This window comes from Prunus dulcis, chromosome 2, assembly GCF_902201215.1.
Source record: "Prunus dulcis chromosome 2, ALMONDv2, whole genome shotgun sequence".
Classification (NCBI taxonomy): Eukaryota; Viridiplantae; Streptophyta; class Magnoliopsida; order Rosales; family Rosaceae; genus Prunus; species Prunus dulcis.
In genome coordinates this window covers 12,452,367-12,468,411 of record NC_047651.1, presented here as the reverse complement: position 1 = coordinate 12,468,411, position 16,045 = coordinate 12,452,367, and positions in this window count along the sequence as shown.

Sequence of the window (16,045 nt, the reverse complement as noted above, 5' to 3'; positions counted from 1 at the left end):
GCATTTTGGATGATCTAGATCTGGCTGCAGGTTTATTTCAAAGAACTGAGATTCGCAGACACAGTTCTACCTGAAGATCAAGTTATGGCCCATCCTTTATTGTCAGCAGAAGTGCCCAAGCGCTTGATTGAGGAGTACCTAATTTTCTTTAGGCATAGCACCAAGAGGTCTACAGCTCAGTGGCAGGTGGTGATCAGAAGAACATATCCTTTTTTCTAGCCCAGATTCAGATTGTTTGAGAAGGAACCAGAGGAAAAAGCTGCCAGAAGGGACTTCAGGAAGAAGTTCCTGAGCGTCACCCATCCTAGAGATCTGCCTTATAGAGGTGGGAAACCTCCCAATTATCATTTGGGGGAAGAAGTGTACCATACCAACTTCTGCGCGCGGCAAGTTGCCCATAGCTCATTCCACTCAAATCCTATAGGAGTTGCAATCAGGCCACTTCGTGGAGAGATGCAGATGATCTGGAAGTGCATAAGGATGCTAGATGTGCAGTCAACAAGATAAATAATAGTGCAAACACTCTCTATTCAACCTGGGAGCCTAATTCTTGCAGTTCCGCTGATTTTGACGTTTGGTGGAAAGTTAGGTTTCGAGATCTGCCTACCTCCAGCACTGCACTCAAGGTGCTTTTTGATAGCTGGGATTCCTGGGTTGTTCATGCAGGAGAGGAGACTCACATATTCATGGTGCAGACCATCAAGGACATAAATGCTGAAGTCATAGAAGGTAGTCTCCCAATTCTGTCCATTTTTAACGTATCTTGCCTTTGGTGGTGATGCCTAACACTTCCGTTCTATCTGTATCAGACCCCTCCCTTACAAGGAACATAGGTGGACAGTCTGTCCACGCTGGAGAAGTGATTGGTAAGCCTTCCATCTTTCTGTCTCTTTTATTATTTTTTCGCTGGATTGACTGCTGACTTGTTTATGTTTTCTGTCTCAGTCAACTCTATCATTGCTGCTGGAGATTTGGAGCTTCCCTCCCGAGATGAAGAGGGTGAAACTCATGTGGAACTACCAGCTGCTGAGGTGACTCCTTCTGGTAGAAAGAACAAGAGAAAAAAAAACTGCTCCAGTTTATGAGAGTACTGCCCAGCCAGACACTTCAGGTAAAGTCTTCGAGAGTTCTGAGCTTTCTTAATCCTGTTCTGTCTTTCCTCTCGTATGTTCTCATCGTCTTTATTGACTGTTTCTTTGCAGTTGAAAGTCCCCCTCCTCCTCCTGCCAAGTCCAAAAGACTTAGAAAGAGGACTTTGGTGGAGTATGTAGCCACATAAGAACCCGCAGTAGTTCCTACAACCACTTCTGGCACAGATGAGGAACTGAGGGAGGCCTTTGAAGCTGTGGAGTAGGAGAAGGAGGGAGGAGAAGAAGAAGAACCCCATGAAAAGACGAAAGAATTAGAAGAAGAGGTGAATTTTGTTGACTGTATCAATGCTTTTTGCCTTTTGATTCCCTTTATTCTGACTTCTATTTTTCTGTAGGAGGAAATCCCTACTGAAGTGATTGCAGAGAGCATCGCTGTGGCGCAGAAACAGCAAGAGATCCCAAAAGCAGAGCTAACTAGTTCAGAGTTGGCTCTTTTTGAGGATGCAGAGGCAGAATACTCCACTGCTGTTCTGGCACCTGAGGAACAGGGGGAGCAGTCTGTGTCAGAACCTGTGGATCAGGCAGAACAAACGGTTGCAATCCCAGAACCTGAAGTGAAAGTAGCTGCTGCTGTTTTTGACCTTGTGGTAAATTTATTTTAACTTTGTCCACCTGTTTCCCTGTAGTTCTGTTATGTCTATGCTTCCTTATCTGTTAGTCTTTTCAGGTAGAAGTGCCTAGGATTGCTGGGGTTTTGGCAATGGTGACCAGTCCCTTGAAGCCTACCATCGTTGCTGTAAGTGTTAATGCATTCCTGGGCTTTTTTCTTTTGTCTCTGCCTAGTTCTGACTTACATTCTTTTCTGCAGATGCCTATCTATTCCCTTCTAGGCTCATTTGCCACGCCTTCCTATGCTGATCCAGAGCTGGCAGAATGTGAGGCTATTGATCTAGACGCCCAGTTGGACAAGCTTGAGAAACTCAGCTCCACTCTTGGCAAGGCAAAGTCCAAGGTAGTGGAGGAAGCCATGGAGAGGCTGAAGATCTGGCAATCTACTAAGCTGGAGCTGGATATGGATAGGGAAGCTTTTGACCAACTGATGAAGGATCTGGACCTACTACATAGACATAACATGGCCCTCAAACCCATACTTGAGATGAGCCTTGGCCTGGCAAGAGATATGCTCAACCTTCACGACCGTTATGAGGATTTCAAGCCCACCTTCAAGACCTCTGAGTTCTGCAAAGCCACCCATGAAGCCAACTTGGCTGACTATGCAAAGCAGAACGCATAACTGGATCAGATGGTTCCAGGGTATCAGGAAGCTAAGGCAACTGCAGATAGGGTGGATAAGCAGATTGAGGAGCTTCAAAAGCGGCTGGTAGAGTGCAGGAAGGTACAGAGCAGGCTCTGGGCTAGATTGAGTTCCAAGACCAAGGCTACCTTCCTTGTGCAGAGCATGATTTCAGCTTTCGGGCGAGCTCTGGAAATTGCAGAGGCTTCAATCCACCAGGGGTGCTGCTTCAGAAGGAACTCTCTATCAAGAAGGCCAATTTGCAAGAAACCCTTAGGAAATTAAAAAAAGTTTATTTATTTTTGTGGGAATTCGATTTCTTTTGATAAAAAGAAGAAAGAGAGAAAGTAAATTAAAGCATACTTAAAAAATTACAACAAAAATGAAAGTGATCAGAAATTTAAACAGCAGTTTCATCTTGCTGTCTCTTTATTCCCGGATCTGTCTGCACAGCCTGTGAATCCCACATAGTTGGATAAAACTTCTTTAACCATTTGCCATTAATTGGTGTAGCATGGACATCTCCATCTTGATTCTGTAATATGTATGCCCCCATTCCAAGGATCTGATTAATTATGAAAGGACCTTCCCATGTAGGTGACCATTTTCCAGAACCAGCTATATGCGTTCCAAGGGGCAGTACTGCTTTCCAGACTATTTCCCCCTCTTCAAAACTCTTGTTCTTAACTCTTTTGTTGTAAGCCCTTGATACAGCTTGCTTTCATGCTAAGAGTTTATTGAGGGAATTAATCCTGCTTGTATCCAATCCTTCCAGTTCTAGTAGCATGGCTTGAGAGTAGTCTTCTGCAACCAGACTGTGCTGGTGAGCAATTCTGAGGGATTGGACTGCTATCTCCATAGGGAGAATTGCATCATGGCCATAGCTTAGAGCGTAGGGGGTCATGCCAGTTGCTTCTCTTTTTGAAGTTCTATATGCCCACAGAGTTTCTGACAACTTCTCATGCCACTGTTTTGGATTTCTCTTAAGCATTTTCTGATAATGTTGATGATCACCTTGTTACTTGATTCTGCCTACCCATTAGCTTGGGCATAATAAGGGGTGGATTGAAACAGTTTGAATTTAAATGCTTCTACCATATTTTAGCATTTCTCCATATATGAAAGAAGATCTTCTATTAGTTGTGATCGATTCTGGAATGCCAAACCTTTGTATATTCTGCTCTTCTATGAAAGTGATGATTTCTTGAGATGTTGTGGACTTAACAGGCTTGGCTTCGACCCATTTGGTGAAATAGTTTGTAGCTACAATGATAAAATAGTGTTGTTTGCTACTGGCTGGATAAATCTTACCAATGAGATCCATTGCCCATCCTCTAAAAGGCCATGGTTTTACTATTGGATTTATGGGAACTGAAGGAGCCTGCTACATTGGGCCATGCCTTTGACAAGCCTCACACCCCTTGGAATAATCAATACAATCTTATATCATAGTTGGCCAGAAGTAGCCATATCTTCTGATTAACCAGCACATCTTTCTTCCTCCTTGGTGAGCTCTATGGATTCCTTCATGAGTTTCTCCCATGATTTTCATGTATTCTTTCTTTCCAAAGCACCTCAGGAGCACCTCATCCTTGGTTTTTCGAACCAAATCTCCATTCCACATAAGGTAGTTTAAAGCCATGATTCTGACTCTCTTTTCAGACGGCAGGGTTGGGTATTGCAAGTAATTTATGATAGGATTTCTCCAATCATCTTCAGTGATTATGGCAGAATTAACATCTATCTCCATTCCTCTGGTTAAAACAGATGGTAGACTTTTCTTTCCTACCTTGATGATTCTTTGCACATAGTCTTCAGGCATTTGTATTCCTGTTGCTATCTGAGCCAATTCATTGGCTGCAAATTTTCTTCTCTTGGGATATGTTCCCAAGTAGCTTCTTTGAATTCTGTCAGCAGGTTTCTAGCTGCAACTAAATAAACAGCTAAAGAAGGACTCAGACACTTGTATTCTCCAGCAATCTGTTTCAACACAAGCATAGAATCTCCTAAGATTTCCACAGACTAGATTCCTAATTCCACCAGCATTTCGAGGCCAATGATTAAAGCTTCATATTTAGCCCTGTTGTTGGTGCATGGGAAATCTAACTAGAAAGAATAACAGTGTCTGATCCTCAGTGGCTCCTCCAAAACAATCCTTGCCCCAGGGGCTACATCAGTTTTTGATCCATCAAAGTACAATTTCCAAGGTGTGAGGTGAACTGAGTAGATGGGATTGTTAAGACAAGTATGAGCTCTAGTCAACAGATCTGCATTTCCTATATCCAAAGAGTCCATGTTTTCAATTTCTTCCCCTGGATGATCTGCTAGGAATCCTGCTACAACTTGTCCTTTGACAGCTTTCTGAGGAACATATCTGAAAGCAAATTCTGTCAAAGCCAGAGTCAATTTTTCAATTTTGCCTCTCAACATTGGCCTTGTTAGCATGTATTTGATTAGGTCTATCTTGGCAATGATGTAGTGTCTGAGTTTCACCAGCAGTGAAGTAGTGCTTGATTTGAGTGAAGTAGATGGTCAATTGCAGAATATTTCCTTTCACTTCTGTCAGAGCGCTGCTCAGATAGTAGACTACCTGTTCTTTCCCTTCCTTGTTATCTTGAACTAACAGAATCCCAATGGACAATTCTGATGCAGACACATAGAGTTTTAGCGGTCTGCCTCTCTTTGGTAGGGACAGAATTGGTGGATTTGAGAGGTAGTGCTTGATTTACTCAAAAGCATGTTGGTGCTGTTCCTCCCACTTAAAAGTCTGTTCCTACTTCAACCTTAGCAAAGAGGAGAAGGGCTGGATTTTTCCTGCAGAATTGGATATGAACTCCTTAAAAGGTTAATTTTTCCTAAGAGACTCTGCAGCTCTTTCTTGTTCCGAAGTGGTAGAGCTTCTATGATGGATTTTGCTTTATTTTTGTCAATCTCTATGCCCCTTTGGTGGACCAAGAATCCGAAGAAATTTCCTGCCTGAACTCCAAAAACACATTTCTTAGGATTCATTTTCAACTTATGTTGTCTCATTCTTAGGAATGCCCTTCTCAGATTTGATACATGATTTCCCTCTTCTAGGGATTTAATCACACATCATCTATATACACCTCTCGAGAATGCCCTACCATATCATGAAAAACAGAATTCATTGCTCTTTCATAAGTGGCTCCTGCATTTCTTAAGCCAAAAGGCATTACAGTGTATTCAAAAGCACCTATATGTCCTGAGCACATAAAGACTGTTTTATGGATGTCTTCTTCTGCCACCATAATCTGATTATATCATGCGTTGTCATCCGTAAAAGATAGCATTTGGTTATGAGCAGCTCCATCTACTAGCATATCTACCATTGGTATAGGATATTCATCATTGGGGGATGCTTCATTTAGATTCCTGTAATCCACACTGATCCTAATTGCCCCTGTTTTTCTCTTCAGAACTGGCACAATATTGGCTAGCCAATCAGCATAAATGGCCGATCTGATGAATCCTGCCTTGAGCAACCTTTCTATTTCTTCCTTGACTTTTAGTTCTGTTTCCATAGACATCTTCTTCTGGCCTATTTGACTGGAAGGTAGCCTTATTTGATTGGCAACTTGTGTTCTACTAGTTTTCTATCTAGTCCAGGCATCTCATGAGAATGGCAAGCAAAACTGTCTTAAAATCATGCAAAAGTGCAATGATTTCACTCTTGAGTGTTTCTTTCAAAAGTGCACTAATAAAAGTGGGTTTTGGATCCTCTTCTGTTAATAAGTTTATCTCCTGTAATGGATCTTCCACTTCTGGTAAAGAGTCATCTAGTGCTGCTGGTGCAAAATCTAGTACTTCCTCCTATAAACTCTATTCTTGTTCTTTAGTACTCTCATGGTTGAATTCTGCCATACTGATGGCTGGATTCTACATAAAGAGCTTCCTTTCTTCCCAATATATCAACAATCTTTTTGTAATGGATCGGAATGTTGCAGCTCGATCCTTTTCTTGTTGATTGAGACTAAACATTTGAGTTCTGGAGGTTTAAGACAAAAGGTCTATTCCAGTCCTTTAGAGAACTGGCTAGACCATCTTCAATAAGTCTCTGGTCTGTAACACCATGGGGACGGTCGTTCTGGTTGACTCCAAGGAATGTGAAAGGACCAAGGTCATCATGATAATACCTTGCCTCAAAACACATGGAAGAGGGCATAAATGGCAGTGGATCGGCCTCTACTATCTCCATGTAACCTTCTTCATTCCAAAGGGCTAGTTGCTGATGCAAAGTGGAACGAATACATAAGCTTTGGTGAATCCAGTCCCTGCCAAGCAATGCATTGTAAGTGGTAGAAGTGGTGTCTATCACAAAGAATGCAATCTTCAGCTCTTTGGTTCCAACTATGATGTCCACATCCAGGATTCCATGAGTCTTAGTTATGCCCCCAGCAAAGTTGGTGACAGTCAAACGTGTTGGATTTAGATCATTCTCTGTTCTGCCCATCTTGCTCAACAATCTGTGAGGCAGAAGATTAATAGCTGCACCTCCATCTACCATTACCTTGAGAATAGGAATACCCCCAAAGTTTGCTGTTATGAACAGAGGTCTGAGGTGATTAGCCATTTCCTCGGTTGGTTTGGAGAAGCAAAGCTGTTCTATAGTCAGTTTCATGGCAGTTCCACCTGTTTTGGCAGTAGGTGTTTGATGTTCTGGCACCTCCTCTACTTCTACCAACCTGCATTCAAAACTTTCCTTGGAGAAGACGTCTCCTTCCAGAGTGTTTTCTTGTCCTTCTGCCGCCCTGAATGCTTTTGGCAAGATGAACACCATGTTAATGCCTAGATCACCCTACAACAGGCTTTCCAATTCTGCACCAAAAGCCTCAGTTTCTTCATCTAGTTCTCCATCATACTCCATATGTTCTTCCCTATACTCTTCTGTCCAGTCCTTTTGTTCTGCTGTTTCGAGGAGCCCAATCTAGCCATCTACAGACGGCTCATAGTCCAACTGCTCCTCTTCATATTCTTCAATCCAGCCTTCTTGTCCTTCTACTGGAATACGTTCGGATTCACCTCGTATTTGTGAAGGTTCAAGCTAATCGACTGAGGATGAGGTAGGATGGATGGAAGGTCTGCTTGGAAATTCTGTCTTCATCAGCTATTGTGGTTGATGTGTTGTTTGTTCTGCCTGAGGAACTACTTATGGATTTTTCCTTCTTCTGACAAAACTTGTCTCTGGAAGTACCCGTGTGTCATTCCTGTTCTTGAAGAATGTGCAGCATTGCCTTTGAACTCTCCTCTTCTGAGTTCTGGTTAGCTCCAAAGTTGGTCTACCGCTCTTTCCAACAGAATACCATCTGCCTTCTATGATAGTTGCCAAGGGCTTATCATTGCTGGGCATCTTAATTGGTATTTCCTTCTTGGGCTGCTCTGTCATTCTTCTACTGCGCTGAGAAGGCCTAAGATAGTCCTTCTGTCTGGCTCTGTCTTTATATGAAGCCGGAACTGGGCTTTGTTGGTATGATGTTCTAATTCGGTTAAAAACTCTAGGTGTGGGATGACGCTGCCTTTCCAGAGTTACTTCTAACTCACTTTCACACTTGCACTTGCTGCACTGCACTACCTCAGTCGAGATGGTTGCCTTTGGCCTTTGAGTAGTCTCCCTTGTGACTCTTCTGCCTCTACTGGAGCTGGCTTTTATTGCTGGTTTGTCTCTCTTATGTTCTGGCCAATTTAAGTTGACCATGTTGACTTGAGGTTGGGGAAAAGGATTTGTTGTAACTGAGGGAGGTTTTTCCGCCAGTTTTAACCTTCCTGTTGTTATTCCTTCTGTATGACGTCTCTGAAAACAATACAACTGTATATTGTATATGTTTAACTGTCATCATTGATGCTAAAGTGGCAGCGTATCTGGTTATATTGTTGTTCACCTGTTTGATGTTTGTTCCTATGATGGTAGGGTAAAGTTCCCCATTGCCTAGAAAACTATTGACTGGTCAACAAGTCAACTTTATTTAGTGTGCAAGCGTGCCACTGCTAGCATTGAAAAAATTCGAGCAGAGTTTGAAATAGATAACTTGCGGCCCAAGTTATTGATTTCTAAACAAGCAAATGTGAATTTATGGGAGAAATATCTCCCATATAAGTTCTTTTCCTACCTCAGACTGGTGACTTTGAAATAGATAACTTGCGCCCCAAGTTATTGATTTCTAAACAAGCAAATGTGAATTTAGGTGAAAAATATCTCCCAAGTAAGTTCTTTTCCTACCTTAGACTGGTGAGGACTTCATAATTTTTCACAGTACACGGTTGGTAGTTTTGGCCAGAATAAATAGTAAGAAAATGAACTGTTTTCAGGCGGAATTGCCTTTTACAAAACTCAAAAGAGAAAAATCAACTCTAGAAAGCCAAAAAGAAGGTTGTACTTCCATTTCTGCGTGGATAGAAGCTTCTTATCCGGGCTGGACTGGACTCTCAACAACTTCAGCTGCTAAGCTTCAACTGTAAATCGATACCAAAGTTTGAGTTTGGCAGAGCTGTAATCTATTTCAAGCACTAGAAGGCATTTTAAATGGGCAGAATTGCTGCCTCTTCAGTTTGAAAAGGGCATAAGTGGCTATTCATGAGGATTACTGAGCTGGAACTGAATTGTGGTACCTGTTCTACTTGGTCAGGGCTCTCCATAAATTTGTTGAGGTTTTCATATTTGTACAAACCCAGACTCTGCTTGTTTTGGCTTTTGTTGTACCAAATTTGTAACGAGAGAAATCTCGTTTTGAATGACTTTTTCTAAGTCTGAAACTGGAAGTTTCGATTTGTAGCTGGCTTCTTTCTTATGGCTTAATGAGCGTTTGGTTGCTTCAGTTTGTTTGAAGGTTCTTTGGGATCAAGTGATCATTTTGGGTTTTTGTCCTTAACTGAGTTTTTGGTTGTTTTTGATTGATTGTCGTTTGCTCTGTTCACCCTCTCCTATATTTATAAGAAATGTTTTGGAGTAGGGTTTCTAATTCTTTTAATAATGGGCGGCAAAAATTCTCAAAAGATCTTTCATTTTTAAATGCAAAGGAAAATGGGGTTTTATCAATTTTGGCAGATAAGCTCTCAATAGTCAGTTCTTAAGACAATCACTTCCCTGTTTTTCTTGAAAGAAAACCTGACCCTTCTTTAATTCCAACTACTTTTATAAGTTTGATTTTCCAGTTGAACAACTCCTGGCTTCCTACTTATCTCCAAAACGTAGTCTGCTTATTTCTTGAAAATAGTGCCTTTCTTTGGAGTAGAAAATATCTCTGAATATATATAAAAGGGATTTTGATCTTCTGGTGGTAGAGTTTTCAAAGATGTCTTTTTCATACATGCCTTCTTTAATTCTTTTATCAACTCAGTTTAAAATGTTGACTTTTTCAAAGTTTTCTTCAGGCAGTCACATGGGTCTGCCTCTAATTATTGGGCTTCTCTTTTCTTTTAATCATGTCAAGCCCAATTTGGGTTTTTTTTTCAAGCCCAAGTCATCCTCGTGGTTTGGTAGGTCCTAGGCTGGGGTTTCTTGGATTTGGGCCCTCGATTCCAATTTCTGTCCATACTGCCTGGGTCTGATTTCGTCTCGTCCTTCTGGGCCTCCAGTGTTGGGCTGAGTGTGAATTTTGGCCCAACTATAAGGGAATGCTGGTGGCTGTCCAAAATTGATATGGGCTTTTGATCTTTTAGATTGGGTGTGTCAAATTAGGCCCAAACAATGCCCCCTAAGTCTGAATCGTTTTTGGAACGGTTCCAGACTTAATGATTTGGCCATTAATTTGTGAGCGCCAGTTTTTTTCTTTAGCCCACGTCTGCCACGTTCGCTTTCTCTGGCGATGTTGTTCAGCCCATTGGCAACATCCATCTTCCTATCTCTATTGGTTCACCACCCCAGTGGGCGACAGTCACCACTCCCTTCCTCATTGTTGACTGCCCCACGGCTTATAACGTCATCTTTGGGCGCCCAGCCTTGGAGCAAATGAAGGTTTTCATTTCCACGCATATGCTGCTGCTGAAGCTCCCTACCCCCCATGGCACGGGCATGGTACGTGGCGACCAACTTGGGGCCCGAAGCTGTCAGATCCACTAATCACCAGCATAGGGGTGAGGCTCTCGCAGTCACCAAGGTTCCAGCCCCTCATCGAGTTGGCACTGAACGACCGGAGGACCCTAGGAAGGAATTGGTTACACAGCAGGCCGAACCTGTGGAGGACCTTGAGCTTCTCTGCCTCCATGATGACATCCCAGATCGGTAGGTTCTGATCAACACCTCCTTCTCCTAAGAGCTTCACTCTGATCTCGTGGCTTTCCTTCGCCTTAACTCAGAAGTCTTCGCTTGGTCGTACAACCCTGATATTATTTCTCATTGGCAAAAGAGAAGTGCCTATGACCCAGAGAGGTACGAGGCCATGAAGGCAGAGGTGGACAAGTTGAGTAGCATTAGATTCATCAAAGAGGTGGACTATCCCACATGGCTGGACTATCCCAAAGAAAGACTGGCACATGGTGTAAACTACACTAACCTCAATCGGGCTTGTCCGAAGGATAGCTTCCCTTCACCTCGAATCGACCAGCTTGTTGATGCCACAACTGGCCACGCCCTCCTTAGCTTCATGGATGCTTATTCTGGGTACAACCATCTTTATGCACTTTGATGACCAAGCCCATACATCTTTCATCACCGACCATGGCCTATACTGCTACAATTCGGCCTCAAGAATACTGGAGCTACTTATCAGCGTCTGGTGAACAGCCTCTTCGCCTCACTAATTGGCAGCACCATGAAGGTTTATGTCGATGACATGCTAGTCAAGAATTTCACCGCTGATCAGCACATCCCTAACCTATCTGACATGTTCTCCATCCTGAAGCAGTACAGAATGAGACTCAATCCCATGAAGTGTGCCTTCGACGCAGCATCAGGAAAATTCCTTGGCTTCATGATCAACCAGCGGGGTATTGAAGCTAACCCAGAAAAGATTTAGGTCATCTTAGACATGAAGATACCCAGGACGGTCAAGGACATCCAGAGCCTTACCGGACGCGTCGCGGCCCTGACTAGGTGTATCTCCAAGGCTACTGATCGCTGGCCCCCTTCTTCAAGGCACTTAAGGGCAACAACTGACACATCACCTGGACTGCCGAATGTGACAAGGCTTTCAGCAAACTCAAGGAGTACATGAGCCAGCCTCTTTATTGTCAATCCCTGAACCTAGAGACATCCTCACAATCTACCTCTCTGTCTCTGTCACGACCGTTAGCTCAGTGATCATCTGACCACATGAAGGTGCCGAACATCCGGTGCACTATATTAGCAAGGCATTGCAAGATGCCGAAGTTCGATATTGAGAAGCTGGCTTTTGCTCTGGTGGTGTCAGCCAAACGCCTCAGACCACACTTCAAAGCGCACACCATCCATGTCCTAACCAAGCAACCACTAAGGCAAGTATTGCAGAAACCAGAGACTTCTGGCAGGTTGGTTAAATGGGCTATTTAGCTGGGTGAATTTGATATTCACTATAAACCCCGCTCGGCTACAAAGGGCCAGGCCATTGCTGACTTCATCTCAGAATTCATAGAACCCTAAGCTTTGGCCGTTCCTCTGATCATACACGAACCCACTTTTCCCTCGAACTAGGTCCACGTAGCCAGCAACGGCACCCTTGACCTAACCCAGCCATTGTGGACCTTATATATGGATGGCTCCTCTAATGCCCAGGGATGTGGGGCCGGCCTTGTTCTTATCTCCCTAGATAAAGTTGTCCTTGAGTATACCCTCTGCTTCAAATTTTGCAACTCCAACAATGTGGCCGAATACGAAGCACTCTTAGCTGGCCTTCGGCTAGCCAAGGATATGGGTGCTAAACAAATTCAGATATTCAGCGACTCACAGCTCATTGTCCATCAAGTCAACTAGGACTTCACTGCCAAGGACATCTCTATGACAGCCTACCTCCAACATATCCGCCACCTGCTTATAACTTTCGATGCTTATCTCATAAGCCAGGTGCCATGCTCTGAGAACAGCCATGCTGATGCTTTGGAGATTGGCCAGCCCACATACTAAACCTCCACTTATAATACCGAAGCCAATGACTAGCAATTAGCCCTGAACCTCGACTTCATTAATGACCTTCGTGACCAATCCAACATGCGCAATGTCGCTTGCAAACAGCGTATCGCCAAGTACTATGACTCTCGAGTCAAACCCCGTACTTTCAAGACTGGGGACTGGGTCATGCACAAAGTTTCATTGGCCACCAAAAACCCTACTGAAGGTACCTTGGGTCTTACATGTGAGGGTCCTTATGAGATTACCAAAGTCTACCGCAGTTATCAGTTTCGTGATCCTAAGGTCAAGACTTTGCCTCATACTTGGAATGCTGATGACATCAAATACTACTATAAGTAAACACACCTAGACCCTAGGACACTATGTCTTCTTAGACTTTGGTCTTGAACCTTGCCTCAACCATCTCTTGTACCTTTTGCCTTTCGGCACCTGTCTAATGAAACGCCTAACTCTGGCAAATTCCTATCAATCACATGATTATCATTTTGCTAGCACAACTGATATCAAATGAGAACAAGTCTAATATCATAGCAAATCAAAATAACCTTGCCCCAAGCAAGGCAAAATATTCATACTAAGCAGAAATAAACATCAAGTGTTCCAAAATAATAACTAAAGTACATAAGAAAGTACATAAGGAAAGCAACGCCTTCAGGACTCGGTAGAAGGGTATCTGCGGTGGCTGGCTCTGACTCTGGCGCAATGGCAGGGGCATCGGTAATAGGACTAAGTGAAGAAGGCTAGCCACTCGTGTCGAAGTTGATCTGAACTGAAAGGGTTCAAGCTCTCCAGCCTCTTCGCCCAACGAAGCTGCTCATCTACCAACCGGTCCATCATGTAACTCCTCAACTCCTCTGAAGTTCGGAACAACTCGACCGCTTTTACTCGGGCAATAGCTACCTCATCGGTCTTCAACCGTTTTAGCTCTTTCACCTCCTTGGCCAGCGCCGCCTTCTGTAATAGCAGGGTATTCCTTTTTCGAGTGGCCTCTTGCGCCTCCGCCATCTTACTCTTGACCATCTCATCACGCCTCTTCAGCCTCTGGAGCTCCTTATCTGCCCTAGCCATGTTGACATACATCTCGCCAAAGGCCTACAAAACAAAGCATCATCAGTCAGAGCAAACCATAATGATAAGAACAAATTCCCAAACACAGATAACTTACATAAGCAGAAATAAGTATCGTCTTCTAGGCCCGATCTGCAAAGGAAAAATCCTGAGTCCTGGCCAATGCCTTGGGGTCACTCTTCATGCCTTCCAAGAAGACGTTCACCAAGGGCACCTCCTGCCGATCCATTGCTAGATTCACCTCCTTCTTCTGCCGATAAAGCTTGACGAAATCCACCTTCTTCACCCCCTTAGCAAAAACATCCTCCATACCGAAGGGGAGCTTCGGCGGCACTGACCAATCAAAGGGAGGAAGGCTAGGCCCTGTCCCCATTACACTCTGGCGAGCTTCCTCCAATGCCTTCTTCTTCCCCATCGCATTGGCAACCCGCCCTTCATTGTCATCCCTAGGGCGCTTCCTAGTCGCTTGCCTGGCATTCCCTTCTCTGCCTCCTTGGCCGGAGACGCCCTCAGTCGCTTCTGCATCTTGGCATCATCAATATCCACAGCCACTTTCGTGCTTCCCTTTATAATACCTGCCACTGCACATCAAAAGCCAAGTTAGGCATAACTACAAAAAGGTAGAGGACAAACAACAATGGTAACCCAGGTACTTACTCCCTTGCAAGTGTCCAGACTTGAACAGATTCACCGCTCGGTCTCTGATAGTAGTAACCTCACCCTCTCAACCTCGTCGTCCTCCTCCTAAGAACTGGGCTCCCACTTCACCGAACCTTCAACAAAGTTTAGATACTACTCAACTCTTTACACTTGCACAAGCAAAAAAGGAGAACCAAGAGTGAAAGCAGGTAAAACACAACAAAACAACAATCAGTCTTAAAAGATAGGGCCAATAACCTATAGACTGGAAGTGGGTAGGAATGTGTTTGGAGACAGTCTTCCTTGGTGGACACTCCCAGTCATCATAAGACAGACACCACCTATTCCTCGAGGACTTCTGAGTAGAAGGCTTATGACCAATAAAATAACCCTTCTCCTTTGCCTTTCGGCAATAGGCATGCACCCAACCAAAATTGTAATAACCCAAACCCAAAAATTCATAATTAAGGAATAATTTATTTTGAAAAAAGACAATTTTGCCATTTGAATATTTTATTAAGAAAAGTTGACTTTTTGACCGGAAAGGAATTTGACCATTCTGCAGACACCGTTGCATAGAGCACGGTGAAATGAGTTCATAGACAAGTAGTGGGCCCGAATCGGAGTTGTAACGAGAGAGTTATGGTCAAAACAATCGTAAATATTTCGAAATGGGATTTTATAAAACCAGCTCACTCTCTCTCTCTCAGCGACGGCTCACCTTCTCTCCTTCGTAACTCCGGCCAAAATGACCGAGACGACGTCCTCTTCTAGCCCCAGCCAGCTCCTGCCGCCAGTCGCCGCGGATTTGCCGAAATTTGGAGAAGAAGCGGCCGACGTCGTCCGAACTTCACAGCCGCCGATCTCCCTCCTCCGGCCACCATTTTCATCGACCCAGGTATGGATTTTGAACCTCTCGAGCTGTTCTAGCTGCCTGTTGGGTAGGAATTGATTGATTCTCAGCGTAGCTATTGGATTTTTGAGCTTGAAGTTTCGGCCAATTTTCGGCCTCTGTGATCCGCCACTTCCGGTCAGTTTTTGGGGTAGGTCCAAGAACAAAAGTGGTTCCAAATATGGTGTTTTTCGGCGAGGTGTAATCGCTTTGGACACCCATCGCTGCCGGCGCGTGCTGCGGCGCGTGGGTGAGGGTAGTGCACTGGCACTGTGTCCTGTTGCGATCCTTAGGTTGTCACGAGCGTGTAGGATTTCGCTGATCTCAATTTGGATACCGTTTGAGCCTCGAACGGATTTTTCATATTGTGCGATTTCCGGGTTCAATCCTGTTGAGCCGTTGGATTGTACTCAATTTCAAATATGTTGTTCTAGATAATTTCAGAATCGTGTAGGATTAGACGGATTGTGAATCGGATTCCCGGATACTCCGAAATCGCAAACCCTGGGACTAGGGTTCAGGAATTTTACGATTACACGATCGTGGTCAATCCGATCGTCCGTTTCAGAACAGACTTGCAGGACATGGTTATTTAAATGTGAGGAACCTATAGGAACTCTCATATTGGTAATTGGAGGTCGTGGACCCCACGAGGTTCCGCATCGACCGAAATGGAAGTTTATCGCTTAGTAAAGTCTCAGGTCTTTTCAGGCAGTTCTAAACATCTGAAATGCCTAAGTGGGCAGAAAAATGACTTTAAAGTTAGTGCATGCACTTCTAGGAGCCGGGGGTCAGGGTTTTACTGAAATACTTATACCGAGCAGTTTTATTAATTAAATATTCATGGTGGTTTACCCAGACACCCGGGACGAGGCAGACCCGCAGGAGGGACCTTCAGGAGGTCTAGCTAGCTCGGACCAGGAGTGAGTGGATTTTTCTTTTATAAATGATTTTATATAAATGAGTTTCATTATTTGATCTTGAATAAGTTTTATTGATTGTGA